At 46.8% G+C, this 13,970-nt stretch overlaps 1 pseudogene across 1 annotated transcript; it reads right to left on the minus strand.

The window, feature by feature from the left end:
* Positions 1 to 7,352: 7,352 nt before the first annotated feature.
* LOC307196016 (small ribosomal subunit protein eS21-like) lies at positions 7,353 to 7,605 on the minus strand (annotated as a pseudogene). The gene has a single exon. The product of its transcript is annotated as a small ribosomal subunit protein eS21-like (transcript).
* Positions 7,606 to 13,970: the final 6,365 nt, after the last annotated feature.

Here is a 13,970-nt window from a genome sequence, read left to right on the forward strand (position 1 = left end):
AACAGTGAGAGGCCCGTGTACCGCAAAAAAAAAAAAAAAAAAAAAAAAAAAAAAAAAAGCACACACAAATAGATTATCTGGACAGGATTCAATAAATAGTGTATACAGAGCACAGGGCACACCAAAGGCTCTCAAAAAATCCTTGCCTCCTTCCTCCGTGAGGATATTCACCTCTACATCTTTATTTCCCTTTCTTTCTTTCTTTTTTTTTTCTGAAGTATAGTTGATTTACAATATTTCAGGTGTACAGCAAAGTGATTCAGTTATACACACACACACACACACACACACACACATATTCTTTTTAAGATTCTTTTCCATTTTAGGTTATTACAAGATATTGAATATAGTTCCCTGTGCTATACAGTAGGTCCTTGTTGTTTATTATATATATATTTAGTAGTGTGTATCTGTTCATCCCAAATTCCCAATTCATCCCCCCCGCCCTTTCCCTTGGGTAACCGTGAATTGTTTTCTGTGTCTGTGAGTCTATTTCTGTTCTGTAAAGTTCATTTGTATCTTTTCTTTTTTTCGATTCCACGTATAAGTGATATCATATGATATTCGTCTTTCTCTGTCGGACTTACTTTGCTTAGTATGATAATCTCTAGGTCCATCCATGTTGCTGCAAGTCGTCTTTATTTCCTTACTGATAAAATACATATTCACAGACTGGATGGGAAACGAAAGGAGAAAGACACGCACAGTGCTCTGGTATGTTGTAGGAGCTTAATTATTGCAACCTTCATTCATCCGAGAGAAACTCCTCTTGGCTTTCCCTGAAGGGAAAGCTGAGCCCCAAGTTTCTGTCTATGCAAATTCTGCATGTTAATATTGTGAAATCACAGGAGGAAATTCTTCTCCCAACCCAGAAGCCCTCGAGTTCCTCCAGGCTGATATTAAAGGGATTACAATCCATTTCCTTCCTAATTCGGCTAATGCGCTCTGGGAAGCCCTCAGGCCGAGGATTAAAGCATTTACGCCTTTAATTAGGAGCAAACCTTCCCCGAGCGCCTGAAGCACAAACAGCAAGTCGACACTACAAAGGCCTCCTCCTAGAGCGGTGGGGACATTGATCCCCCTCCGGGAGCCAGGAGCCTCGGAGGGCTTAGCAAACGCTGCTTTTCCCAAACGGGGTATCTGAGCCGGGAAGGCCCTCAGCAGAAATAGAAACCCCTGCGCGCAAAGAACAAACAAACAAACAAAAGCAGATCCGCGGAGCCCATCGGAATCGGAAGCATCTTCGGGAGGTGGGGGGACGCTGGAGGCTCTTCTAGATTTTCCCTGTGCGCTCACAACCGGGTCATTAGCTTTCAAGTGGACGGCTCTGAAAATTAAGTCGTGTTTGTGCATCAGAGAGGTCTGTCCCCACATGGATGCCTTCACCAGCCCTCCAACCAGGGTCTCCAAGGGCAGTGCGGTGACCGTCTGCTTCAGAGTCCCCTGGGATGCGCATTAAAACCCAGATTTCTGCTGCCACCTTCTGTGTCAGAATCTCTGGGAGAGGGAGCTAACCTGGGAATCTGCCTTTTAGCAAGCTTCATGGGTAATTCTTAGGATTCTCATGCTCCTCTGGAAGGAAATCCTGGCTGGGCTACCCCCCAGCTCTTTGTAGAGGAGAGAGCTGAGGCCCAGAGGCTTCCAGGGACTCGTACAAGGGCAGACGGCCAATCGGCCGGCCTGGGATTGGTACGCAGTGGTGGATGTGCACAGTACCTGAGTAAAGAAGCCAAAAGAGCCAGGAAAATTGTTAAACTGGGCTAAGAATGCAGGACCTTTGGCTTCATACACGACTGCCTTAGGTGAGCGAGGCATGAGTTAGACGCTGTGTGTGTGTTGTGTGTATAGTAGTAGGAAGGGCGTGTTGTTGGAGTGATGATAAAAGATGACAAACACAAGGTTCCTGCCGTCTAGCACTTTATAACCTGGTCAGGGGAGGAAGGAGGAAGAATGAACCAGCACATGTAGGGGTTCAGAGGCAGGACCATCTGGTACAGAGCGGGGCCTGAAGACATGGCAGAGATGTGGCCATGCATGGGACCCAGTCTTAAATGAAGAGCCTCCTTTTGCCCAAATCTGGCTTTTCTCTGAAGATTCAGCCACTCTCTGACCTCTGGTGGGAACCACTTCCTGTCCGCTCGTGCTTGCCCACATCCCTTTTCTCTGAACGTTTATGACATTCCAGCAGACATCTGTCACTTAATTGATACCATTTCCATTAGTCATGCTTTTTTTTTTTTTTTTTTTTTTTTTGCGGTACGCGGGCCTCTCACTGCTGTGGCCTCTCCCGTTGCGGAGCACAGGCTCCGGACGCGCAGGCTCAGCGGCCATGGCTCAAAGGCCCAGCCGCTCCGCGGCATATGGGATCTTCCCGGACCGGCGCACGAACCGCGTCCCCTGAATCGGCAGGCGGACTCTCAACCACTGCGCCACCAGGGAAGCCCAGTTATGCATTATTTACTTCCTCAAAAGGTTTGAACTGCCTTTTGCCTCTCGACGTTCTCTCAGCCTTCCAGACCAGACCTGTGGATGCTGGATCCTCCACAACGCTCTTTGGTTGTTTGGGGGATTTTTCAAGGTCAAGCTGGAAGAGCAGGCTGGGGCAGGACACTGAAGGCCCACAACGCTAAAGAGTGTGGACTTTCAGACGGGAGGCCAAGTGCAAAGAGTTTAAAGGTCAGATGACTTCGCATTTGATCCCAGCTCTACCACTTACTGGCCTTGTGTCCTTGGGTAAGTTCCTTATATCCTCGAGTGGTCAGCTGAGGGTTGAAAATGCCTGGCTGGCGGGAGAAAGGAGTAAAATGCTGTGCTGGGTCCGCTCAGCGCGATGCCTGACGCATAGTACAAACAGGGATGTACTCAATGAATGAGAGTGAGCGTGGAACCCGCCACTCAACAGTAACACGATGAAAGGGACTTTTTAAGGAGACCAGCGTGGACGCGCGCGCAGCCCAGACAGGGAATGGGACACAGCACTAGAAATGACAACAGCTGGAGGCTCTACAGTCAGCCAGGCTGGACAGAGAATTGGCTGGACAGTTGGGGATGCTGGTAACAACAGAGCACGTCCTCTGTGCTGGTTACTGTCCTGACAGCATCACCATAACCCTACAACACAGATCCTTTTTATTCCCCGCCCCCATTCTGTAAATGAGGAAAATGAGGCGCAGAAGGGTTAAGTGACTTGCTTAGGGTCTCACGTGGCTAATAAGTGGCAGAGGCAGGATTCCAGCCCCAGCTGCCTGGGACCAGAGTCCACATTCTCCATTACAGGGCCGTATGGCCTCTCCACACCTGAAGAGAAAGAGAATGGGGTTCTAAAGAGGGCAACCTCTATGCTGCAGTTCAGGAGATGGTATTCTTTTCAATGTCCTGAAATTGCCTGAGAAAGTGAAAAGCGGCCCCTGGTCTGGGGGCTGGCACCCACGGCTGGGCTGTGGTGTCCTCCTGTTAAACATGAATAGTTTCACACAACACACACATCGGACAAGACTCCTGTGACCACAATGGATCAAGACAGAAACAAGACCACTCTGTCATTATGTTTCAACACAGACAAAGCAAGAACACTGTCCAGGACACAAAAATGACCAAACATCTCCATCCTGGCTAATGAGTGACTCCTGTCTTTTAGTCTCAACTTAATCCTCCTGCCTGATAGACAAGAATTATCAAGATACCCAATCATAGAGTTACACCTGCTTCCTGACAGTGTCCAATCTGGAGCAAAGCTCCGCTTCCTTGGACCCTCCCTCAAATCACCTAACACAAGCCCAAATTCTATGATCAATACTTCCCGACACCCCATTCTGACAGCAACCCCTTGTGTGTCTTCTCGCTCTTTGCAACTGGACACAAACCCAATTTGTCCAATCCCAAGAGGGTTCCTGATGGTCTTTGGATGGAAGTCACTGACAAGTCATTGGAAATCCCAGTGTTGCAGTATCCAAGCTGTTTCCCAGACGGCCTCTCCCAGTCAGAAGCGGGATCTTGGTCAGGCTGTACCATGGTTGGGATTCTCAGAAAGAATCACTATAACCGTCTTTGTGTTTCCCTAATCTCCTCGGTAGAAAAGGGAAAGAATTCTCCGTTAAAGTGAGGGTGAAATGTTCAGATCAACATCAATGAATTGTTAGGGAGCATCAATACTAGAACATGCAGCAATGTCTAGCATGGTGACTAGCAGAAAGAGCTCAGACTGCAATTCTTTTTTTTTTTTTTTTTTTTTGCGGTACGCGGGCCTCTCACTGTTGCGGCCTCTGCGGTTGCTGAGCACAGGCTCCGGACGCGCAGGCTCAGCGGCCATGGCTCACGGGCCCAGCCGCTCCGCGGCATGTGGGATCTTCCCCGACCGGGGCACGAACCCGCGTCCCCTGCATCGGCAGGCGGACTCTCAACCACTGCGCCACCAGGGAAACCCTGCAATTCTTAATTTGTTTAATTTATTGTTATTTCAGCAGTGCTCAAATCATTTAAAAAAATTCATCCAGATGATTGGCTTCTATTCTATTAAAATAAGACTCAAATTATGGGATATAGGTGAAAAATGAGGTATTCAGTGCGCTCATAGCATACATTTTCCCCAGTAATGAAGCTTACTATTCTAAGAATTAAATATTATAAAAATCAACCTGTGTAATATTTTTAAATTTTTTCTTATGTTTAACACAGGATTAGGTATTTCTCAGAATACCAATACACAAATGACTAATAAACACATCACTGCAAATCAGAGGAGTGCAAATAAACATGAAGTTTCCTACCTATCAGAGTGCCAGAAGAAGTTTTAAGTATAATCTCCAGTAGTGGCATGAGGAAACAGGTACTTCTTCATACACCATCGTCATGAGTATAAACTACCATAACTTTTTCGAAGACTATTAGAGGTACCTCCCAGAAGTTTAAATGGCCATACCCTTTGACCTAGCAATTACACTTCTAGATGTTGATCTCACATCAATGATCGCTCAGATATGCCAAGATAGGCATGGCTTGGTTCATTATGGAATTGCTTGAAATGGCAAAAAACCTGCAACAAATGAAATCTACATTGGCAGGGACTGATTAAATAAATATGGATAAATCCACATTGGAGTACTAGTACGTCTTTAAAGGAAGTACGACAGACCTTCAGATGAATTGAAATGGAAGGACGTTCATGTCTATGAGAAGGAGATATCATTTCTGTGCAGATACTAAAGAATAATTTTGATACCCTTAGAGATGGCTCGATAAAATCCTTTTGCCCAAAGGCCTGGAAATGCAATGGAAAATTATACCTCTCAGGGTCTCTTTCCCATAATACATCTAAGACGTATCTTACGAGGGCTTAGTAACTATTGATTATTGTGATGTTGATGATGATGGTGAAGATAGAAATGGTGACGATTCTATGCCCCCAAAGAATTAGAAGACTATTATCCCTAAAAGATCTTACTTTGCCTAACAGTTACTTCTGTGAGGCAACAAATTAGCAGTGCTTATTTTGTTTCCTTGTACCTCTGTCAACTTTCCTAAATTCCTTCAAATGCTTTTTGGGCCATGGGTCTGGGGTCAGTGGTGGGTCGGGCCATTAGATGTTGAAAGGGCAAGGTGATCAGTAAGTCACACTCCCATCCCCTCCCTGCCTGACCTGGCACTGGCGGCGTAATCTGTGAGAGGATCTGCCTTTGTGCCATCACATTGGAATGAGGTGCCGAGCGGAGCATCTTCCCAAGGAATTGTGTTGACAGATTAGTCAGTCACCTTGAGGTCAGCCCCCTCATACTTCATAACGCAAACCTGGCAGCGAGAGGTTGGGGAAAAGACTGACTTTTTTGATCACAGACACTTTCAAGATAAGTTGGTGCATCTTAAAGTGTGGTCCTTGGACTGTCACAAGTAATTGCTAAGAATACAGTCTCAAGACCCCATTCCCTACCTCCAAATCAGAATTTGATGGGGGAAGCTGGAGTCAGGCATGGGAGCCAGCATGTTAAACAAGCACTCAAGAAGATTCCTTTGTGCCCTGAAGCTTGGGGACAACTGAGGAAGACCTTGGTGATATTTTAGGCAAGTCTTTCAAGATCCCATGATGACTGATTATATCTTTGCGTGAAGCATTTTTGCAACGTCAAGTAAACTTATGTCTCCATGACTCTGGTGTAGAGAATAATTAGAAATAAATGAAGCTTTCTTCTGGCAACATCAGACAGAAGACAACTCCAAACACAACATTAGGAAGAGAAATAAGAAAATTTCGGGCTTCCCTGGTGGCGCAGTGGTTGAGAGTCCGCCTGCCGATGCAGGGGACACAGGTTCATGCCCTGGTCCGGGAAGATCCCACATGCCGCAGAGCAGCTGGGCCCGTGAGCCATGACCGCTGAGCCTGCGCGTCTGGAGCCTGTGCTCCGCAACGGGAGAGGCCACAACAGTGAGAGGCCCGCGTACCGCAAAAAAAAAAAAAAAAAAAAAAAGAAAATTTCAAGGCGTAGTGTGTAGATACATGCCATTTACTGATAGTTAGCAAACATTTATTAAACAGCTCAGATATATAGATAAATATATAAGAATTTATCCAAAAAAATTTTAAAACTTGAAAAAAATTACCCTTAGTTCCGAGATTTCCTCTCTATTTATATTTATTTGTAACATATCATAGACACAGCCTCCAAGCCCTCAGTGATGACTTTTCATTCTTCCAGGCTTCACGTACCAGAAAGCCCCAGGCAGGGAAGGCCTTCTCCCAGCACCAGAATAGCGTGTCTGAAGCATCCGTCGACTGCCCGTGTAGACGGCCCCTGCTCATTGAGGTCAGTAGCACCTGGCTCTACCTCTCAAAGCCCCAGTGTGCCTGAGACACCCGCCCAGCTCCTGACTTCCATCAGACTTGAGCACAGGTTTTCCTCTCTGTCCCTCTCCATCCGAGTCAGGCATGATTCTAGGTCCCTGCAAGGTCCGTCCCACAGCCCAGCCTCAGCATTGTACCAGCCCCTCCACAGTGACGTCCTCCTCTCCTCCGCGTCAGCTTCAAGGTTCCATCTGTCTTCTCTCACCCCTTTGAAACCTTAAACACCGGTACTGCACCCCAACCATGAACTCAATGCCTTCAGGCTTTCTCCTCCTTTGAAAACCACTGCACTTTCCGTCAATTCCACGGCAGTCCTCACCCATGTCATTTTCAGCCTCCTCCTGTTTCTGTCTCTCCCCTCCCGGCCTCACCCCCATGGCCCATCACTACAGCCACTCTCTTATGCTCTAGCTCCCTCACCACGGTCACCTATTGCAATGGCTCAACAAAATCCAATTATATTTATTTATTTATTACTATTTATTTATGACAAACATTCCACATCTGTGATCCTCTTCAGTCAGAAGTTCTTCGAGAGGATGCCTTTGGCCTTGGCCAGTTAAAGAATGGAGTCATCTGACTTCCCCCACCCTGTGAATGCCCACGCAGATAGTGTAGGTTTTAAACTGGCTGTTGAACCTGCTTGTCACCTTGTCAACCTCGGCCACGTTCACCTGGATGGACGCTTGGTCCTTGGCGCCGATGATGCAGTTGCTGGCAGAGCATTTTCGCTGCAGGTACAGATCCACAAACTCGCCGGTGTCCTTCTGCATGCTGACGGCGCATCTGGTGGCACCATGAGGACCGTGAGAGCAGAAACCAAAATCCAAATTTTAGATCTCCACACCCCCATCCAAGATTTCCGGGTGTCTCTGTTAGGATGTCCGGCAGACACCCCCAACTCAGCGTATCCACACCGAGAGTACTTCTCCATCAGCGATCCCACCCATAGCTAGTACCACTCTGGTATTAACAGCGGTAGTGATGACAACGATATTCACAGCTAAACGTATCTTGGATGCTACAACAGGCATTGTAACCCTATTAATAGCACTTTCACCCTTGCAATAAGCCCTCTCTTATAGATGAAATGACTGAGGCTCAGAGAATTTGTGTAATTTATCCAGACCTAAGTGGGTGACTCAAACCTAGACTCATCTGATCTCTACAAAATCGTCACCGGTCCCCTAAACCAGAAACCTGAGAGTTGGTTCAGTGCCTCTTCCTGCCTCTTCCCACATCCCTAGGTCCTACTGTTTCTACCTCATTCCTTCCTGCCCACCCCTCCATCTGCCCGTCTCTCTCCATCCTCATAATACTTCTTGGTCCTCATCATTAGCTCTTTACGTCTGGATTGCTGAAGAAACCTCTAGTTTCGATCTCTCAATCTACCCTCCGCTCCGCTGTCCCAGGACATTTCCTGAAGCCTAAATCTGTGCACTTTCCAACAGGCTTCTTGGCAAAGAGAAATCATGATAGGGCCAGCTCAGAGCTATGACACTCCAAGACACGTTGTCCACGTATAACCCCCCATACATGTTTACTTATTTATTATCAGTCGATGACTTGACAAATAGAGATGAAGAGACTATAAAGAGTCCAGCAGAAGCTGAGAATAAAACAGAGATGAAGACACAGTCCTTAAGAACTGCCTGGGGAACTTCACAGAAATTCTGGTGCCTGGACATCACTCACCCCCAGAGAATTTGATTCAGGGAGACTGGAGAAGGGCCAGGGGACTTGCACTTTGAACATTATTCTGTTGCAGGGGCTTCCCGAACTGCATTTAGTGAAACAGTGACACTGAAGAGGCACCTTCCAGAGGCAATGACAATGCGGGGAAATAAGGCCAACACAGGGCCCTTCGGGAACCCAGAGGAGGGACTCAGAACTCAGAATAAGTGTGCGAGGGGGATGGTGAGGGTGACAAAGTCTTCCTGGAGGAGCTGAGCCCTAGGATGGCGGGTGGGGTGTGGGAGCAGAAAGGGTCTCCCCTTCACACACACACACACATACACACCTCAGCAGGTAAGCTAGTCTTTGCTGAATCATCGCCCTTATTTGAGGCTGTCTTTGGTGTTCATCTGAGCCGAATTGAACTGATAAGGAAAAGTTGCGGGGTCTACATGGGGCCTATGGCTGGCCAAGACTGAACCTAGAATAGCTTAGCTTCTGACACTTGATGACGGGGTGGATGTTGTGGAAGGGAAGTGGACCAACTACCCAGACACTTGTTTTCTTGGCCTGTTTGCCACTGACTAGCTGTGTCACTCTGGGCAGCTCATTTAATCTTTCAGAGGGCAGGAGAGAGGTAGAAGCAACAGGACCTAGTGATGAGACAGGGAGAGAGAGAGACATCATTGGTACCTGGGACCTGTTTCCCCCATGACACAGACTTCTTAGAAGGCAAGAAGCCCTCATCCTTATATTCTTCATTATATCCCTAGGGTCAGACTATACTAGGTTTCCCCCCGCCCAAAAAAAAGCAAAAAACTAACATCAAAACAATAATATTAGGGCTTCCCTGGTGGCGCAGTGGTTGAGAGTCCGCCTGCCGATGCAGCGGACGCGGGTTCGTGCCCCGGTCCGGGAAGATCCCACGTGCTGCGGAGCGGCTGGGCCCGTGAGCCATGGCCGCTGAGCCTGCGCGTCCGGAGCCTGTGCTCCACAACGGGAGAGGCCACAGCAGTGAGAGGCCCGCGTACCGCAAAAAAAAAAAAATAATAATAAAATAAAATAATAATAATGTTAGGACCCGTGGTAAATTTCTCCCTCAATCCTCAGAATCAGGAATAACTTTCTTCAGGAAAACAAACCAGACTTGTTTTATTCTTATTATTTTTAAATTTATGTTATTGAAGTATAGTCGATTTCCAATGCTGTGTTAATTTCTACTGTACAGTAAAGTGACTCAGTTTTATATATATATATGTATTCTTTTCCATTATGGTCTATTACAGGATATTGAATATAGCTCCCTGTGCTCTACAGTAGGACCTTGCTGTTTATCCAAAACCAGACTTGTTTTACGTTTCACGGACACTGCAAACCCTGTGGCCGCGCTTAACTCTCGTTTTCTTCCTACCCCTTAGCACAACCTGAGATTACCTTTGCTGGAGTATTTATTTATTTGCTGGGCTTGGTGCCCCAGTGCCCGGCTCAGAGATAAGGAGAGACTGTGCCTCTTTTCTTCTCGCACATGTTGCATGGCTGCCAGCTCTGCATCCCATCCGCAGGGTGGGGGCCATCTCTACCCTGGCTTCATCATTTCCTATTCTTATTTTCCCTACTTAGTATTTTGTATCTTGTTGTGTTGTCTGTGTTTTTGCAAATCACCCTGAATCCTTCTGGAATAAGGCCAGGTACAGACAAGTATATTATTAATGATGAGCTTTCTTTCTCAGAGACCAATGAACTCCTTTATTCAAGTCATTCCTTTGTTAGTGTCTGTTACATACGGCTCACCCTGCTAGGGGGTGGGCGACAGACACTAAATGAGCAAAGAAAGACAACTGTTACCAGGTAGAATTAGTGCGAGGGAGGATATAAGCAGGAAAACAGGGAAGGAGGGCAGTGTTTTTACAGGAAGGTACAGGCAAGGCCTCTGAGGAGGGGACGCTTAAGCAGGGATCCGGAGGACAAGACGATGTCGGGGAGGTCATCCCAGGTGAGCAGCACAGAGAAACAAGCTGTGTGGGTTTTGGGAGGGACAGAAGGATGGTGTGTGCGAGGGAGGGGAAAGGTAGCAAGGGAAGGCAGGGGAAAGGCAGCAGGCCGGCCAGGCGGGGACGGCCTTGCCAGCCAGGAACGCAGATGTTGGTCTCGGTGCAACGGGAAAGCCCTGCTTGTACCTGGAAGTGACAGGTTCTGTTTCTAAAAGGTTACATCAATACCATGGAATACCACTCAGAATACGAAGGAACAACTATTCATACACGCAATGACTTGGATGGATCCCAAGGGTATTATGCTGAGTGAAAGAGGAAAGCTGATCTCGAAGGGTCACATACGGCATGATTCCATTCATAGAACATTATCAAAATGACAACGTGATAGAGGTGGAGTTATAGACAATTACAGAGGGGTTGCCAGGGGTTAGGGGGAGAAGACTGGGTGTGACGATAAAGCACAGCACAAGGAAGATCTTGTGGTGATGGACCTGTTCTGTATCTTAATACAGATACAGGTGGTGGTTACATGAATCTACACGTGGTAGAGTTACACCCACCCACCCACTCACACACACGTCCCACACTCAGATGAGTGCCGGTCTGGGACTTCCCTGGCAGTCACTTCAGGAGGCCCGGGTTCGATGCCTTGTTGGGGAACTAAGATCCCACATGCCGTGCGGAGAGGCCAAAAATTTTAAAAATAATGATAAAAGAAAATTAAAAAAAAAACCAAATGAGTGCAGGCCAAACTAGTGAAATCTTGATAAACTCCCTGGATGACATCCATGTCAATTTCCTGGTATTGATCGCACAATAGGTTACACAAGATGTTAACACTGAGGCAACTGGATGAAGGGTACTCAAGAGAACTCTCTGTACTATTTTTGCAACTTCCTGTGACTCTGCAATCATTTCAGATAAACAGTTTTTTAAAAAAGTTTATGGTCTTTGTGTGGGAAGAAAGAGTGGATGTAAGTGGTCCAGCTATCCCTAAAGACTTGACGGAGGTGGGACAGAGTAGTGACGGGGGAGGTATGGGGCTTGGAGGGAAGGGAGAGAACGTTTGAGGCTGCTGATGGAATGGGTCTAGGGGTGGAGGAAAGGGAGGAAAAGAGAGTCAAGAATAACCCTCAGGTCTTGGACCTCGGTAACTGGATGGATGGTGATACCAGCAATTACTGAAACGGTGGAAAAAGGAGGAAGACTCGGCTGTGCGTGTAGCGCAGCTTTTTCCTTAGTTCATTGTGAAAAAGTTCACATAAAGAAAAATGCTTAAAATGTACACAGACAATTTAACAAATTATTCTAACATATGTATGTAATCTCTACCCAGATCAAGAAATAGAACCCTGCAGACGACTCACCCCACCAACGTTCTTCCTGATCAGATACCCCTCCCCACAGAGGTAACTGATATCCTGATTTTTAGAGTATTGCCCCCTTGATTTTCTTTCCAGTTTATCCCCCGCAGTACACATCAGCCAAGTTCCGTTTGAATTGCCATGAGAATGTCTGAATACAAAGAACTCTCAACTTCTAACGCCTTCGGAGGGCCTTGGAATGTGGCCAAGTCTTCACATCCTTTAAAGCTATTTCCTTTTTGAGGCTGGAAGGAGGAGAGCCATCCATGACAACATCATGTATGCTTCAAAATTATAAATACTTAAAGAAGATGGTGAGATGGGAGCTCCCTGGTGGTCTAGTGGTTAGGACATGGTGCTTTCACTGCCGTGGCTCCGAGTTCAATCCCTGGTCAGGGAAGTAAGATGCTGCAAGCCACGCAGCGTGGCCATAAAAATAATAAAGATGGTGAGAGTTTCAGGGCTTGCTGCAACGCTATTTCCTTTGCTACTTGTGAAGTCTTAAATGTCAAGTTAATTTCCAGAAAAATAACATGACTCAATAGATCAGAGGGTGTGCAAAGATCTGTTTCTGCAGAAGTGTGAGTTCTTTTAGTTCTCAGGACCAGGAGATGTGAACAGCTAGAATTACATGCTCTCCTCCCCTGACTGCCCTGGGACAGTTCTGACAGCATTGATCTCATTGGAATGACAAGGCCCACCCATGTGGCCAAACGAAGGGCTCTGCCTAGGTAAGGCATTTACACTGATATTGCCACTAATAACCATAAAGATAGGGTTATTGGGCTGCTGGTGTCACAAAGCCCAGGTCCCCTAGTGTTAACTCAGAGGACACTGTTGGGCCAGAGAGGCAAAGCAGGTTCTCTCTGGCTGCAGAACAGGGTGGGGAATCTAACCTGTAATTCTTTTTTTTTTTTTTTTAACATCTTTATTGGAGTATCATTGCTTTACAATGGTGTGTTAGTTTCTGCTGTATAACAAAGTGAATCAGCTATACATATACATATGTTCCCATATCCCCTCCCTCTTGCGTCTCCCTCCCACGCTCCCTATCCCACCCCTCTAGGTGGTCACAAAGCACCGAGCTGATCTCCCTGTGCTATGCGGCTGCTTCCCACTAGCTGTCTATTTTACGTTTGGTAGTGTATATATGTCCATGCCACTCTCTCACTTTGTCCCAGCTTCCCCTTCCCCCGCCCGATGACCTGTACTTCTGAGGCAACTCCTACAAAAGTTCCTTCAGACAGTGCCTTAGGCCAACCATACCCTGAAGTGAGGCCCTTACCTAAATGCAGCAGGTTATCTTTTTCCTCAAAGACTTTCTCACCGCAGCTGCTTAAAGCATCGCTCTTAGTTTCCTCCAAGCACGCTGCTTCTTGGAAGCCCTTCTGTGTTTATCATCCTTCATCAATGTTACTCTGCAGGATCCAGAGTCCCTTGTATTTATGTCTCACAGTCCACAGGCTTGAACCCACGTAGTAATACCAGAGCCCCCCAATAACTAGAAGCCAGACATTGAAGAATCTATTACTGTGCTGACGAATCATGACCTATGTGCACAAATATTTTTTTGAGCATAAATGTCTTGTGTACGTGTTTTTATGTGGCCACGCATAGAAGATGCTAAACAAACCTAAGATATCCCTGTTCTGTGTCCATTTTGCACATTTTGTGAGCTCTGAGTAATCTAGGGACAGATTCCTGGGTCAAGGGATTTGCTCTCTCTCCGCTTCCCGCCACGTTAAAAGCAGGGGGACTTGGGGACCCCAAGGCAAGTGGAGTGCACATAGGACTCTTTTGAGCCAACAGGGACCCGGACTGGGAGTGGAGTGGGTACACTGGGGATGCTCGGAGATGAATCTACCTCTCTCCTTCTCTAGCTATCTAAACTTGGACAGCTTTCTCAAACTTTCTGTGCCCAGATTCCTCATTTTGTAAAATAGCAATATAGTTACTAGCACCTAATTTACAGGTATTTTGTTTTTCTATTTTTTGGCCTTGCCACGCAGCTTGTGGGGTCTTCTTTCCCCAACCAGGGATTGAACCTGAGCCGTGGCAGTGAAAGTGCCAAGTCCTAACAACGGGACGGCCAGGGAATTCCCTATA

The sequence above is a fragment of the Stenella coeruleoalba genome (assembly GCF_951394435.1).
Source record: "Stenella coeruleoalba genome assembly, chromosome: 13".
NCBI lineage: Eukaryota > Metazoa > Chordata > Mammalia > Artiodactyla > Delphinidae > Stenella > Stenella coeruleoalba.